Here is a 16,581-nt window from a genome sequence, read left to right on the forward strand (position 1 = left end):
TATTCCATCTTTGCTGTCTCTCCTCTGGGCTAGCCAGATCATCATAATGTCTTTATGAAGTGGCATCAGCTTTTCCTCTGAACACAAACTGGGAAGCACCTCAGTCAGGTTTAGACCTGCTAGCCTCCTGGAGAGCAAGTCCAGTCTGCACCCTTTGCGCCTAAAACAAGCAAGAGGGCTGAGCTGGTCTAGATTTTAGCAAGCAAGGAAATAATTCTGCAGGCAGCCCATGGTTCAGTACGAATTTTCTGCATATTTGTTTTTTTTTTCTGTATGCTTGCTGCTCTTCATTGCCTTTCATCCATTACCATAACCACATTTGAAAGGCAAACCCTTACCTTGCCCCCCCCAATTTCTACTGTGAGAACATTTTTCAGAAGTCTGTTGAATGAAGTAGCCAAAGACACTGATGTTTCGTGTGCCTCAGTTTGGTCCCTGTTACCAAATCCAGAAAAAAACCCCACAGATCTCCATGGCCACACTTGCTCAAGAAAAACTGAAATTAAACCAAGTAATAGGAACTCCATGTCCAAAAATAACCACATGTCCATCATTAGTGGTTTGTTGCTCTTAGGGAATCATGGTTCAACAAGGTCATACTCTGCCACTCTATGAGCAGGATCTGATTTTTCAAAGGGAGACCAGGCTCAAGCAAGACTTTTAAACTCTTCATGGAATATAAACGACAAATTTAAGCATTGACTGTTGTGCTTCTTATTTTATTACCTAGGTGCACAAGCACTGCATAGGAAACACTGATCTTCACTGTGTGAGTGGGACAGGTCCCCAGGTGCTAGTGGGTGCTAGGTCTCAGGTGCCATCCCTCAGGGATGTCCAAACGCATCTGGACATGGCCTCCAGCAACCTGCTGTAACTGCAGTGTTGGCCTTTGGGGCCTCAAAAGGTGCCTCCCTACACAAGATTTTCCATTACTGAACTTTATCCAGGCTCACATCTTGGCAGACCCTGCTTTTTTTTCTCAGAACACTCATCAAAGTCTTGGTCCACCCAAAAATGCCTGTTCAGCATACATTTCAAGTGGGACTTTGGTTTAAACAGCCATCATTCTGCAGTTCAGCTGAGGCCATCCATCACACCATATAGGCTTTTTTCTTTTAATTCCCTGTCATCAGTCCTGATTCACAGTCCCAGAAGCAATGCCCAAGCACACTCCTGCTGTCTAGGGCATCCCTCCCTCCATAGGTGGCAGGAGGCCGTTGGACACCAGGGTTTGCCATGGACACGAGGGTTTGCCATGCAAGAGGCTTCTCACAGGGTTTTTGTCAACTGAGGTGGCACCTGCAGACGGTGGAGAGCTGCAGCCCCTGCTTTAGCCCCCACCATGCTGCAATCTTGGCCTGCAATGCTGAGGCCACTAGCAGATGTTGGATCCTGGCATGCCTGCTTTTTTCTTTGTCTTTTTACTTTAAGAATAGCATCTGGTTGGCTTGCTCCCAAGGCTGTTATTCAGCTCTGCAGCCAGCCTCAGCAGTGGCAGAAGACAAACCAGGCAGCTTCAGCAGGATTTACCCAAATTCTGTGTTACTTTGTTTTTCTGAGCGCTATCTTAATTTTATTCATGTACAACCTCTTCTTTACATGACCGCTTTCAAAAAGCTTTCTTTTTATTTCTTATTCCTATTTTTTTAGTCCTTCCAAAATAACCGTTTTCTAGAGCGAGGTAAAAAGGAGCAATAACAACCACTAGTGTGAGGACGTGGGAACAACTTGCGCACTGGGACAAGGAGCCCGAGCAACAGCTGAGGACCCGTGGCTGTTGTGTAACACGGGGCTGGGTGCAACCCGGCCAACCCCAGTGCTGAGACCAAACGGCACTTCTGCTGTGGGAGCGGGGCCAGCACTGGAAAAAGCTCATCAGCACAAAAGTTCATAAAAACATGAAAATGACACCGGCAAGGCTTTCCCCCGCAGCGAAGCACAGAAGTGTAACGCAAATACCAGGCCGAAGCCTCACTGTGGGAATCACATCCTCCGATTATTTTCAATTACAGAGATGTCCAGACTCACCAGCCGGTTTTAAACCTGTAAATAGGTTCCATGTACATGTTTAGATGTCTCCTGCTTAGTGCGCCTTGCAGGACAGTTATAATGCCTTAGGGCCAAATGTATCTCATACACATGAGATTCAATGTTTAGACCTTGACAGTAGTGAGCAGAAAAGGCTGGACTAGCTGTTTTCCCATGATTGCCTACCAAGCTGTTTTAATTACGCTATCTCCCCCTTCACTGCAGCCAGTCTTTGCAGTGGCTTGAGTTGTCTTCCTGCAGTCTCCCTGGGAGGTTCCAACCATCTCAATAGTAGGTTTTGGTAGCTTCAGCAGCTCTCAAAGCTCCTCAGACTTCTTCAAAGCTCTCAGGAGCTACTTACTGAAAAAAAACCAACGGCATTATTGTGGCTGGTTTTCATTCAAATAGTGACTGGGAGGGCATTAGCATTTTCCTGCCATGCCTCTAACTCACTAGCGTGGGGTCCCAAGGGGGATTTTTCTGACTTTAAAAAACTCTAACACCTTCCTCGTCAATTTATCCCAGTGTAATTTATCTTCTAATGTCTAACCCCACCTATTTAACCTCATCCACTATGAGCCAACTCTACCTACCTGAATTCTTGGTTTTCATGATGGTGACATTGGCAGCAGAAAGGGCAGATGGTGTTGTTTGTCTTCTCCTTTTAAGTCAAGCTGTCTTGACTTCCCCTTTATGCCGACCTGGCTTTTTCACCAGTGCAGCCTTCCTTACCAGCTTTGGAGCATCTGGTAAGACATCTTTGAGCAATCCACCATAAACTGGCACCAAAGAGCAGCTAATTCCTACATCTATGCCCAGTTTCATTTTGTGTCAAGCAGATGTTTAACAGATCTAATTTGCACCAGGAGACTTTCCGAGGTGGAATTACTGTCTATAACATTTAGCAATTCCAAGAATATTTTATAATTCTGACCCTCAAGCCTGCCATAGTAAACACACTCTTCCCTTTCCCTCCATTGCAGACGGCGATTTAGGCAGTCAGGGAGGTTTTGTGTTTGCTCTTTAGAATGAGCCAAATACTATTATTCCTTTTTTTTTTTTTTTTTCCCTGGAAGGACATTGACATGCAGGGACTCAAGATGATATCTCCCCTCCCTCTCCACATTTTCAGTGGCTTGGTGGCAGACATTATTTGCAAGAGGAAGGATCCTGGAGGCTAAGTGTTCTTCTAAGCAAGTCTTCAAACTCAGTGGTCTGGTATCTCGGGAAAGTCATCCCACCTGATTTCAGTAATGTCATTTGCAAGCAGAAACTGGCAGGACTAGTATGAAGTAACTTCACGGCTGACATAGCATTGGGTAAAGGTTGAACTAGAGAACCCCAAGTGACTCTTCTGACCTAAATTATTCTCTGATACAAAGCCCCATTCTTTCCCCTCCACCAAACACATCACCAGATTATTCTTTCATGTTCCCAGGCGCTTTGGTTTGCCTCCACATCATGATGCTATGCTATAAGAAGGCACGGCTGCTTCTTAGTCTCCTTTTTTGGAGATGGCGTAATGCAGCCATATCCTGCATTAAACCATCTGAATGTGTCCTCTCAACAGGAGAGCAGCTGCTGTCCCACAAACATAGGCTCTCCCAGGTACATCAGTTCTACAGGAGTGGTTCACTTCTTTGAGGGGCTCCATCTTCCCCCATGAGACGGCATATCCTCACCTACTCATTCACCTTATAGCAAATGGACAATATGCCAACTAGGACCAACAGCATCTCTGCTTTAAGGAGAGATGGGAGCTGACAGCCCTGTGCAGGAGAAAGGGGTAATCTTAGCTAAGGCTGCCTGTGGGCAATGTCCATGGACCCCTACTGCTCCTAGCCCTCGCAGGGAGGGTACCAGGTCTCCTTGCTCATTTAAAACGCCCCTCTGCATGGCCTCACACAAAGAGTTGTGGTCAATGGCTCAATGTCCAGCTGGAGACCAGTAACGAGTGGTGCCCCTCAGGGACCGGTGTTGGGATCGGTCTTGTTCAACATCTTTGTCGCTGACATGGACAGTGGGATTGAGTGCACCCTCTACCTCTCCCCTGCGGAGAAGGACTTGGGGGTGTTGGTTGATGAGAAAATGAACATGAGCCGGCTTCAGTGTGCACTTGCAGCCCAGAAAGCCAACCGTATCCTGGGCTGCATCAAAAGGAGTGTGACCAGCAGGTCGAAGGAGATGATCTTGCCCCTCTACTCTGCTCTTTGTGAGACCTCACTTGGAGTATTGTGTGCAGTTCTGGTGTCCTCAACATAAAAAGGACATGGAACTGTTGGAACAAGTCCAGAGAAGGGCCATGAGGATGATCAGGGGACTGGAGCACCTCCTGTATGAAGACAGGCTGAGAAAGTTGGGGCTGTTCAGCCTGGAGAAGAGAAGGCTGCGTGGAGACCTCAGAGCAGCCTTCCAGTATCTGAAGGGGGCCTACAAGGATGCTGGGGAGGGACTCTTCATTAGGGACTGTAGTGACAGGACAAGGGGTAATGGGTTCAAACTTAAACAGAGGAAGTTTAGATTGGATATATGGAAAAAGTTCTTTACCGTGAGGGTGGTGAGGCACTGGAATGGGTTGCCCAGGGAAGCTGTGAATGCTCCATCCCTGGCAGTGTTCAAGGCCAGGTTGGACAGAGCCTTGGGTGACACGGTTTAGTGTGAGGTGTCCCTGCCCATGGCAAGGAGGTTGGAACTAGATGATCTTGGGGTCCTTTCCAACCCTAACTATTCTATGATTCTATGACTCTACTTGAACACAACTGGTTTTCTGGAGATTCAAAGGGTCACAGACCTGGGATACTGGGTGAAAAAAAAAATAGTTAAAGGTGTAAGAGATCATTTATGTAAAAAGTGAGAGTTATGCTTTATCAACTTCCCTTTCTTTCCAGAAATACAAGGAAGTGTTTCACGAGCCGTAACAGACATTAGTTTCACATGGGAGGAGAAACCAGTGAAGATCCCTGCAAAATACAAATAGAATTTAAAATTAATGGTAATAAATAACAAGTTCAAAGGTAGCAGAAGCAGCAGTGGTGAATTCTACCAGGTGATTGTTACAAGGTATTTAATCTTCTTGCTCTTTTCCCCTTATACCCTGAAGTCCATTGACTGGAGCTCATCTAGCTGGAGCCATCCACAGCTTGGCTCCATTAACTCTGGCAAGAAAAGCATCAATTTTCAGCCCCAAAAGAAGCATCTCTTCCAAGAGTAACCCTCTATCAAGACAGCATAGGAAGATGATTTCGAAGATCCTTCTAAATTTGGAAGATCCTTCCAAAAACCTTGCCTAATTATCCACTTGGTCACTGCATCTAACCAAATCGATGGCTTGCAAGCATTTCACTTCCAAAACGTAATTAACACCACCCCCATACCCTGTCTTCAGCATGCTTTAAATTAGGTGCAAGTATTTATGGATTCAGGGAAAACTGTGGTCTGCATCCAGCAATCATACGAGGAGATGTTCCAGAGGCTTTGCACAGCAGTGAGAGGGTGACAAGGAAGTTAAAGTCACTGCTAGGTGATTTGTAGTGCTATGGCTGCTGAAGCAAAATAGGAAAGTAGGAGAGAACTGGATTTAAGAGTCGGAGATGGAAAGGCATTAAGTTATATCCAAAGGGAAAGCAGCTGAAAGGTAATCACAACTTCTGAGTGAGCAGAAGAGTTCCCAAGGTGCCTAAAAGGGCAATGAGCCCCTGCTATTTACATGACTGCGCATGCACACCTACACACCCCCTGATGCTTTGAGATGACAATCCCATTCAGTGTGTGCTTTCAGGTTGGGAAAGGAAATTGCTGTTAATCAATGGCAGCAAAGGCGTGGGCTGGGGGCCAGGAGAGGAGAGTCACTAATGGGCAAAGCAGATGTTCCTCGAGTCATTGCAGAAGGCAGGTGGGCCTGGGGCCAAGGGTTAGCAGAAGCAATGCTGATCCAAGCAGAGAAGGCAGAGATGTGCAATGGGGCTTTGATGGGACTCATCCTCCAGCTTCACCTTGGGACACACCTCCAGGAAAATTGCACCAAGGCTGCTTGTCCTCCCCAGGGAGGGAGGACAAGCTTTGGTCCTGTGCATCACTAATTCCGCAAAGCCAGATGCTCCTCCTGACGTTAACTGGACTAACTTCAGCAGAGCCCCACGGGTTCACAGCCTCCACTGACTGCCCTTATGTTTACAGCTCAGCCAGGGCCAGACATTTTCCTAAAAGCTCACACAAAGCCAAAGGAGGAGGAGCAAAAAGTAATGAAATGGCCTGCCTATGTCGTCCTTGTGTGCTCCTCCCCTCCCCCTGATTAAGCTAGTCATTACTTTCAGTCCTATTGTGTGGCCAGTATACATGTGTCCCCCCCACTTCAGGTATGCAGGCATTAAGGTATAAGAGGTAGGTTCCATGTATGCAAGCTGGATACCCGCCTCCTTTTCCTTAGCTTTATTTAACTCTCCACGGTCACCAAAACGATTTTAATTTTTAACTCTATACCCAGATGTTGACCGTGCTTAAAATCAACTCAGAGTGGGCAGAATACGACCAAGGGAACCACAGGTAAAAGTGGTGCTGGAGCCGCCACGCGAGTCTGGGCTCCCACAGCAGGGTAAAACACTACCTCCGAGCAATCGCTTTTCTAGGAAAAGGTGCAGCCCTTTCCATTATGTTTATGACAAAGACTGTCACGCTGCCCAGAAGGACGCAGTCATAGTGAGAAGCAGCCTTGTAGGGCAGAAGGGCTGACCTGGGATTTTTTGCCTCAGGCTGGTTCTCCAGCCTTAAGACTGCATTTCTGTATCATCTTAAAACCATGGGAGGGGAAGAAGCACAACGGATAGGTGAGCTAGGGATTTGGACATGCACATGAAATGATTTACGTGGTTTCTCCACTTCTTTCTGCTTGTGTAATGTGGAGATAGGTTTCAAGAAATAAGACCCAAGGGTAGGATTTCACTCCAAAGCATCACTCATTCAACCCAAATGGTAACAAACATAATGAAAATCAAGTCATAAGTTAAAGATCAGTCAAAAGATAAAAAAAAAATAAATTAAAAAATTAAGGATAAAAGTTACAGCTGCAGTGAGGGAAAACTTCAGAAGACTTCATTTTTTTCCATGACAGTGCATGTTGCCCAAATCCAACCATTAATCATCACAGTGAAAGATTTCAGATTGTGCTTGCCAGCAAGCAAACTCCAAGAGAGTGGACCAACAGGGTCAAAACCTTTGCTTTTTCACTGTATAGCGGTTCTTCACCAAAGGAGATAGATCAAACTTCTTCACTGCAATGATTTTGTTTTAAAACATTCAGTGAAGTCATTGAAATGCAAACAAGGAAAATGTTAGCGTGCCCGAGAACTTGGGAGGAAGACAACTGAAAACAGAAGTGAGAAACAGGGAAATTTTAGACTGCAGCTGCAACACCACAGCGTTGAGGAGGGATTTTTTTATTATTATTACTAAACCAAAAAAATAATAATAAAGTACAAAAGGCGGCAATCCAGTGACGTTTGGCCATTTCATTTTCCCAAGTCCCTGTGCAAGCAAGTTTGAGCTCTTAGAAAAGAAAACAACTAGCGGTGGCCATGACATGGAGAGGCATTTTGGTAGGGGCACAGCCTCTCAGCAGCATGCACTAAACCATGCTTGCTCTTACTGGTCGAGCTGCCTCCAAAGCAGCTGTTAAAACACACTGTAAGATATCAAAGCAGCTCTAATTAACTTCCTGCTTTAGTACTACTTCAAAGTATTTCGGAGAGATCTCAAACCAGAGTTTTTGCAGGACATTTTCTAAAGGAAATCAGTTTGGGGCTCATTTATTGCTGACTCCATAGACATTTGAGATTCTCCAGTTGCTGTTCTTGCTTCAAAAGCAGGTAAAAACGGCTACATCCATAAAACAGTTCTAACACATGACATTACCTATCACAGGAGAAGGAACCAGCAAAGAGTCAAGTTAGTCAAGGCCTTTTCTAAGTGAAGCGGAAGGGAGTCAGTCTGGTCCTGCAAAGGTTAAAGCTGTATAAGTGCACGCTCAATTTGTGGTTTGCAATGTAAATGGGCTTGTTGGGTTTGGGGACACTGAGAGCATCTGCGAGCAGTTCCCAACTGTGGCATACGCAGAGATGGAGGAGATGAATGGGGCCAAATCCTTCCTAGAAGCAACAAGTGATACAATGGGCCACAGCCCCAGATCCCCATCCACAGGTTCAGCCTGAACATGAGGAAACACTTCATCCAGAGAACATCACACACAGGACTGCACACAACTGACCTTTTCATTGACAACCCACAATAAGAACAAGCTGTTAACATTTTAGAAGCGTGCAACACTCATCTTGCCACCTCGGAGCTGGTCATGTCTCCCAGTGAAACCCCACGGGCTGGGTGGGAGGGCAAAAGGAACCCCACCACCAACCAACATCACCACCAGCAACCACAATGATGGTTGGAGCCACCTAGAGCCTTGAGCTACCACCCCAAAATAGGCACCATTGCTGGCCCTTTGCTCATTGAGGGCTTCTTCAAGCTCTTGAATGACGCTGGGTTTTGATTCACCAAGTATCTAATTATTTTCAGCCTTGAAACATATGTTTCTATGTTTCTTTACCCCTTTGTTTTGATCTTTTTCTGGTCAAAGAGGCATTTTCCCACATATCCGAGTCTGCCTCCACTCCAACACACCAGGGTCTCCATGATCATGCACTTAATGATGCATTTTCTTAGCCTTAAATCGCAAGTAGAGCATTAATAGCTTCCTGATGTATCTGCCTGACACTTATTTGCGATGCCTTGCTCCATCTCCATTACACACTATTAAGACCTACACACATATGAACTCTTGCCATGCTTTGTTTAAAACTTTTCTTTTTTTCCCAGAAAAAAAAAAAAGTTTTCATGGCCAAAAATAGAACATTTTTCCGCTCTGAAGAACAAGCAGCATTCCTGGGAATTCAGACAAATAGTGTTGGTCAGAAGACGTCTAACAGACACCAGCACAGTCTGCACCATCCCCAAGCTTCTCTGATGTCCTCTCATGCGGGAAAGCATTTGGTATCCCTCTTCCACCCACTCTGCAGAATAGAATCAGAAGCAACAAGCCTGTTTCCGCATCTTGCTCCATGAGAAAGTGTTGCTGCTCTCCAGAGGGACTTTAAACAAAAACAAAAAAAAAAACAAATTAAAAGAGGAAATGTCTCCTGAACAAAATCTGATGCCATTTAGAGCACAAGCCTTATCCTGCCATCACTATGTACAATAATCAACGTCGGTATTTTTAGCAAGGTCTACAGTTTTTATTTCCTATTAGAAAATACACAGCATTTCACATGACTGTACGCATGAGAGTTACATATAATAGTGATTTTATCTATAATAGTGAATAAGACTGTATATAATTGTGAAACCATGTTCAATTAAAGAAAAGTTTGTACAGAAGGGAAATTCAGGGAAATATTCAGTGAGGTTCATGTCTACTTTGATTATTGCAGGTCCCTTCCAACTGAAAATATTCTATTCTGTACTAATTAGTTACAAATCACTAAACTGGAATTTCACCAGGAGGTGGTGTCTGTTTGATTGAGTCTGTTAGTGACATGGGTTTTGGTTACATCAAGGCAAAGAGGGAGCTCCATTTTCAGAGACATCTGGAGTATTTTCTCATTGCTGAGAGCAAAAGAAGGGCAAAACCCAAGTTTCATTGACCTTCAGCTATGCTTAAACCCCTGAAAGCCTTGAAGCAGACTTGGGTCCTCAGAAATCTTACTGGCTACTTCATTAATCAAATATGGGTCAGAAAACCTGGGCCAGCAGCATGTAGCTCGATGGCAACAAAATGATTTGCATCTGAAGCTAAAACACGTGGATCTTTCGACAGAGCACCGTGGACAAATAGTACAAATAACGTCTTAGAAAGCAAAAGCTTTCTTTACAGCTGGGTAGGTAAATGAACACAACCCTCTAACCCAGGCCACACAGGGCATATTTGAGATGTCCCTGATGCCTACAGCTTTGGTTGCTGTCACATCAGAAAGCAAGCAGGTACGGCAAACCAGCACGCTTTAACATGAGACCTCAATGCTGGTTAAGCAGATATGCAAGGATAAGCCCCTGTGATTTCAAGCAGCATCAGCTCCCTTCTGGCCACTCTGTTCAATTTAATTCCTGGATAATCTCCTACCGCATCAGCTTTCAGCACTTTGGCCATGGAGACATCGCTCTGCTGGCCTGCACACCCTGGTCCCTCCTCATGTGAACAGAATTTGGAATAAAAAGGGTATAAGTAGCCCCCTACCAATGTCTTACAGAGGTGAAAAACCCTCTTGATCTATTTACAGGAGGAAAAAAAATCCTATTTTATTAAAGAGACTTGTGGGCAGATTTTACAGCACAGCCTGGAAGCTCATTGCCATGAAACCGAGCAGGTGAGAAATTCTTTCAGCCCATGATGGGGTTTTGGTTGAAAAAAAAACCATGGACTTGGCAACACTTTTTCACAGGCAAACACCCATTCAAACAGGTGATTCGCTGTGCAACCAGAGAGGCCTGTGACAGCGTGTCATGGGAAAAGGAGGGCAGAAGGAATTGATGTGCAGCATTCAGAGCACTGCACCAAGCTATGGAGGAAAAAAAATCAGCTTTCAGTCTCAAATAAGCCCAACCAAGAGTTGAACCCAAGGCACCCAGCATCCCCACATCATTGCGCACAGGATGATCCATCCATAGGATCCACAAGAAGATGGCAAAACCTGAAAACATCTCAAGTTTTCTTTGATTGTCCCAACATAGAAAAAGGCTAGGAATTTTTAATACACTAATTTTTTATGGGAGTGGAAAACCATTAGCATCTCAGCACTGCAAGCAACACTGACAAGGTGGAGAAGGAATATACCACCTAGAGGTGGTAACCATCTCCTGCTGTTTTGACCCATACCCAACCCCCGACAGAGCTGCAAGAAAGATATTTCCTTCTGTGGGCTTACAATGGTTAGGTTATTTCCCATTTAATTAAACAGTCAAAAGACTCCTGTGCAACAATGGGCAAAGCCCAAACATGCACAAATCCAGTGCAAAGCTGATAGGTTTTAGACTTTGCCATTCCCTGCACTTCCAGTATGTGTCAAGGGATGCACTGGAAAAGACACTTGTCTCTCGGATGAAAAATAAATCAGGCCAGACCCCTTATTTAGGGGGGCCTAGCAGTAAGACAATAATAATTATGTATTACTAGGAATCCATCTATGCCAGAAAAGGAGGAAAAGACACAAAGAGGAAGACAAGAAATTCAAGAGGAAACCACTGCTTAGGAGCATGCACCCTGCAACAGGAGATTGGCACCTTGTAGTAGCAGGAGCTGGAAGTGGTTTCATTATTTGGCCTCTGCTGCCACACCAAGAAGGACAAACTGTACTGAACAGCCATGTCCACGAAGGAGAGACCACAATGTTGGCATTTACTACGTATTTACAATTCACTATGGATCAGCACACGATTTACACTGGTTGAGGTCCACAGGTACTGGATACAGCTTCAGGCTTTGGTAGAGGCTCCTGCAGTAAGAGCCCTTAGGTGAAAGTCAGATGTCTGCCACCTCCAGGCTCAAACAGTCCCATATCAGCATGTTTTGCACTGGGAAAAAAATCTTTAGTAAGATGCTATAGCTCAGCCTGAGGATATGGCTCTAACTGAGGGGGCCTGGGGAGGTCGGATCACGGGATTATGTTTTTTTCCAGCCCTGCAGAGGTAAGTGCCAACATAAGGAAAGCAGGAGCAGCAGCTAGTGCAAACATCACACAGAGCGGCTCTACTTTTATTCATTTCTGCAGTGAAGGAGGGAGAAAGGCTAAAGGAAAACAGACTGAGATCACAGCTGTTCTGCAGCAGCCCTGCAATGCGCACTGAGCATGGCGAGTCTGACACCACACAGCACAGAAGAAGTCATGGCACGGACCACATCAGCTCACGGTAAAAGACCACAGATAAGACAAAAAAGTCAACTTTTGGCAGCAAATGGCACAAAAATTTCAAGGTGCAACCTTGGCAAGACCGAAGCACCAGGAGGCTGTAGCCCCATGATGCTCATTCACACCATGTCTGCAAAAGCACTGGGTACCTGTATGGACACAGAGCAGCCAAGAAGCTGTAAAATCCCTGCTGAAGCTTTGATTTAGCCCTGACAAGTGAGAGCAGAACACAACCACCACCCGTATTTAAGCATGCATTGAGGAGACACCCCTCCAGAGGACATTAACCCTTTACCAGCTGCTTGCACAGTGCCAAAGTGGCACACTGGTAGGAGGGCAGCAGCATCTGACTGGCCCAAGCAAGCCAGGGCTTACTGGGAATAAAAGCTGGGGTCATCTCACAAATGCATGAAAGTGGGAGAAAAGAGGTGAGAAGATGTGAGTGGCATTCCTCAGGGGACAGTACCGGGACTGGTGCTGTTCAACATCTGTGTCAGTGACATGGATGGTGGGATCAAGCACAGCCTCAGCAAGTTTGCTGATGACACCAAACTGTGTGGTGTGGCTGACACACTGGAGGAAAGGGATGCCATCCAGGGGGACCCTGATGGGCTCGAGAGGTGGGCCCATGACAAACCTTGTAAAGTTCAACAAGGCCAAGTGCACCTGGGTCAGGATAATCCCAAGCACATCCACAGGCTGGGCAGAGACTGGATTAAAAGCAGCCCTGAGGAGAACTTGGGGGTGCTGGTTGATGAGAAGCTCAACATGAGCTGGCAGTGTGTGTGCTTGCCACTCAGAAAGCCAACCATGTCCTGGGCTGCATCACCAGCAGCATGGCCAGCAGGTTGAGGGAGGTGATCCTGCCCCTCTACTCTGCTCTTGTGAGACTCCACCTGCAGCGCTGTGTCCAGCTGTGGGGCACCTAACATAAGGACATGGACCTGATGGAGTGAGTCCAGAGGAGGCCACAAGGACACTTTGAGGGCTGGAGCACCTCTGCTATGGAGACCGGTTGAGACAGCTGGGCTTGTTCAGCCTGGAGAAGGCTCCAGGGAGACCTTACAGCAGCTTCCAGTGCCTAAAGGGGCTGACAAGAAAGCTGGAGAGGGGCTTTTTAAAAGGACTTATACAGATAGGACAAGGTGGAATGGCTTTAAACTGACAGAGGGGAGACTTAGATCAGATATTAGGAAGAAGTTCTTCCCTGTGAGGGTGGTGAGGCCCTGGCACAGGCTGCCCAGAGAAGCTGTGGCTGCCCCATCCCTGGCAGTGTTCAAGGCCAGGCTGGACTGGGCTTTGAGCAACCTGGTCTAGTGGAAGGTGTCCCTGCCCATGGCAGGGGGTTGGAACTGGGTGAACCCTAAGATTCATTCCAACCCAAACCATTCTAGGATTCTATGATATAAAAGCTATTAGGCATAAGCAGTGCTAAACTACCTCATTAATGCAAAACGCTTAATCAAAAGCAACCATCTCCCAATTAAACTATTTAATGGCCTTCATTAAAAAAAAAAAACAAACAGAAAAGCCAAACCACGTGCTTATGATAGAAACATCTGACTTTAATCTTGGAATTTTGAATTCAACGCAAACACCAGATAGAAAAAGGATTTTAGCAATAACATCACGTTGCCTGTGTTGATAGGCAGTGGAGGCATATGCAACAGCCCATGGACCTACGACAACTGCACACTTGGACTTCTGCCATATAAACCCCCCAGGGAAAACCATTCTCACCTGTCCCCCCACCAAACTGTCACTATTTCACCTCTGTCTACACTACCACTCTCCAAATCACAGAGGATGACGCAAAACTGCACGATCTCTTGGGAAATGCAAAGTCTGCAGAGGCCCAGCAGTCACAGCTGTATGTGAAGTGACAAGGTAAAACACAGTTGCCATGCAACTTGCTCCTAAAAGGGTGCTTTTGCCACAGCATAAAACTTTGGAGATGTCTTTCTTCTGGAAGTATTGTGTGAAGTCCAGACTAGAAGTCTTCAGCCTGGAGAAGAGCTGTCTTTGCCAGAGATCTACACAATGCAAGTGGCACAGAAAGGAGGAGGAAGGACTGGACTTCCACTGTCCCTTCCAACACCAACACAAGGACTAGGAGTGATCAACTGAAGATAAAGAGATGTTTTCCCACTTCACCCAAAAGGCCATAGGACCTGTGAAACTCCTGTCTTGAGATGCAGTGGGTACAAAGAGTTTACACATCAATTTGAGAGAAACTGGACCTGTGCTTTGAAGATGAATGTATCAAAGGTTTCTAAACAGACAAAGCGCTTCAGGCTCAGCAAGTCCCTGGCCACCAATTGCTTTTTGTTACAGGCTGGTCTCATATGTGTACGCCCTGTTTTTACTCATCCCAGAACAGTCACTTCCAGCCATATAGGCAGGACAACAATTTCAATAAGCCAAAACCCCAAACAGTTGTATGGTTACACAGATGTACATTCAAAACTGTTATTCCTGTATTTTAAGGCTTTACAGCAAGATGCTCAGCTAAAGAAAAAACAAAACAACAACAAAAAACCTCAACCATCCAAAGCAAATAGTCAGAAATGGGCTACTCACTTCTTGTATTTCAGACTTTTCTTCTGATACTCAGTTATGTGGACATTAGCATCCCTATTTCCCCTCCACCTCCTTGTCCAGACATGCCACCTTGCCTCTCACTCTCCTCTGGTCTTCTCATTCTCCCTCCAGTTAAGCCAAGCTTGCTTTGTCTGAAGGACTTCAGCATTTTTTAAAAGTCAGAAGGCATTAATTAAACACACTATTGTGCAACTATTTCCATCACTGAGTTACATCTGGTCCCTAAGGACTCTTAATTTTTCATTAAGAAAGTGCTCCATGTGGAAAGAGGCAAGAGGGGAATTGGACAGCACTTCACAAGCTTTGCTGTACGTGAATATGCACGATTCAAAATAAATCACTCCAGCCCCACAAACAGATGTGCAAACGAGCTAAACACCAATAGTTCTGTTAAAAGGAAGAGACAAGTAGCAGCGGGCCTACTTCTGCCATGAGTCACCTTACCAGCAGCATTATGGAGAGAAATCACCCAAAGCTGCAGGTATCAAGTGATGACGGAGCGTCAAACTGAAAGCGCCAGAGAAATAGCCTACCCGTTGACCCCGTTCTGGGTCTGAAACCATGCAAGACCAAACCAGTTCCTACGCAATTGCTACAGGAAGTGGGCTGATTTATAAAAAGTTAGCTATAGACGTGCACCAGATTAACTGGGCACACTGTTTCATCCCCCAGAAGTCACAAACCTTGTTAGAAAAATGCACTCTTCAAAAAGTAGGTAAGCATCAAAGCCAGAACACCAGGTTACAGCCACAAAGACATCAAACCCACACCCTGAACACCTCAACACTAACAGGTAACTTGATTTTTGTAAAGTATTTCTTGGACAGCTCATGCGACAGCATCTAAATGAAGGTGCAGTTACTGATACAGGGTCTAGCAACTGCTCTCAGAGGACTATCTTATGCTTAATATATCCCAAACCAATTTCCCTTCCCAGCAGTGTTGCTTTACACAGCCCCTATTTGGTCAAATGAAAGTGGCTCTAGGGCACATCCACCTCCTTGTGCTGCATCTTCCCACCTCCTTGGCAAGAATCAGCTGTGAGCACTACACAAAACAAGCACCACCGGGAGTATGCATGCCTAAGACTGCATCCACCTCCTGGTGTTGTGAGACATGTCAAATCCTTAACAAGTCCTGCCTCCCCAGAAGAGCCTCAAGTCCTGCTCTTCTTGCACTGCTCTGAACCAAAGACCAAAATCTGACATTTCCTACTCCAAAGGTGTTTTTTTTTTTAGTATAAGGAAAGGGAAGAAGAGGGACGAGGGTGAGTGGGGAGGGAAAAACCTGAGCAAGTGACCCCAGATAACCTCATGGTCACAGGTTGAGAACTTCACCAGACACACACGCACAGGTCCTAACTTCTTGCTGTGCTGCAGTCTTGCTGTCTTTCACAGGAATAGCAGAGGAGCCAGGCAAATTAACTGCAGAGAAGTTGGTCTTGCTGACAGTGGCTGGCATCCCCCATTTCAGTCCTCTGCAGAAAAGCAGCAAGGATCTGTTTCTCCCTGTGTGGTTAACGTAGCAATTAGGTTCCATGGGGCACCATTAACAACAGGCTGGCATAAGGTAATTCATACTTTCACCACCAGCATCAGAGTGCTTCACACACTGGTCAAGAGATGATCTGCCAAAGGTAACATTTTTATCAAACAGGTAGGGTTTTATCCTATGTGAACATAAAAGTTTGGCAAGCCTTAACTTATCCCCTACAATAACATCTCCCAACCTCACTCTCCTGCAATGCAAGTTTGACAGACAGACCTGCAGAGATGAAGAAGGCAAAGCCTGTTCCTTGCACCATCTTCTTTGCTTCAGCCTTCAGGGCAAGCAAGGCATTCCCTGGAGTGATGCAGCACAGACCTAACCAAAAAAGGACATGTGGACTTCACCCTTGGGTGCCATCCTTTCACCAGCTTCAATGGACAATGAGTCAAAAAGCTGATTGGCAGAGAGACTTCTGGTGGACTCAAAGTGGGAGATTATTCACCAAAACTTGGGAAGA

This window comes from Pezoporus wallicus, unplaced genomic scaffold (assembly GCF_028554395.1).
Source record: "Pezoporus wallicus isolate ANWC-B61680 ecotype Strahan unplaced genomic scaffold, APGP_CSIRO_Pwel_v1 contig_736, whole genome shotgun sequence".
In the NCBI taxonomy this organism is placed as follows: domain Eukaryota; kingdom Metazoa; phylum Chordata; class Aves; order Psittaciformes; family Psittacidae; genus Pezoporus; species Pezoporus wallicus.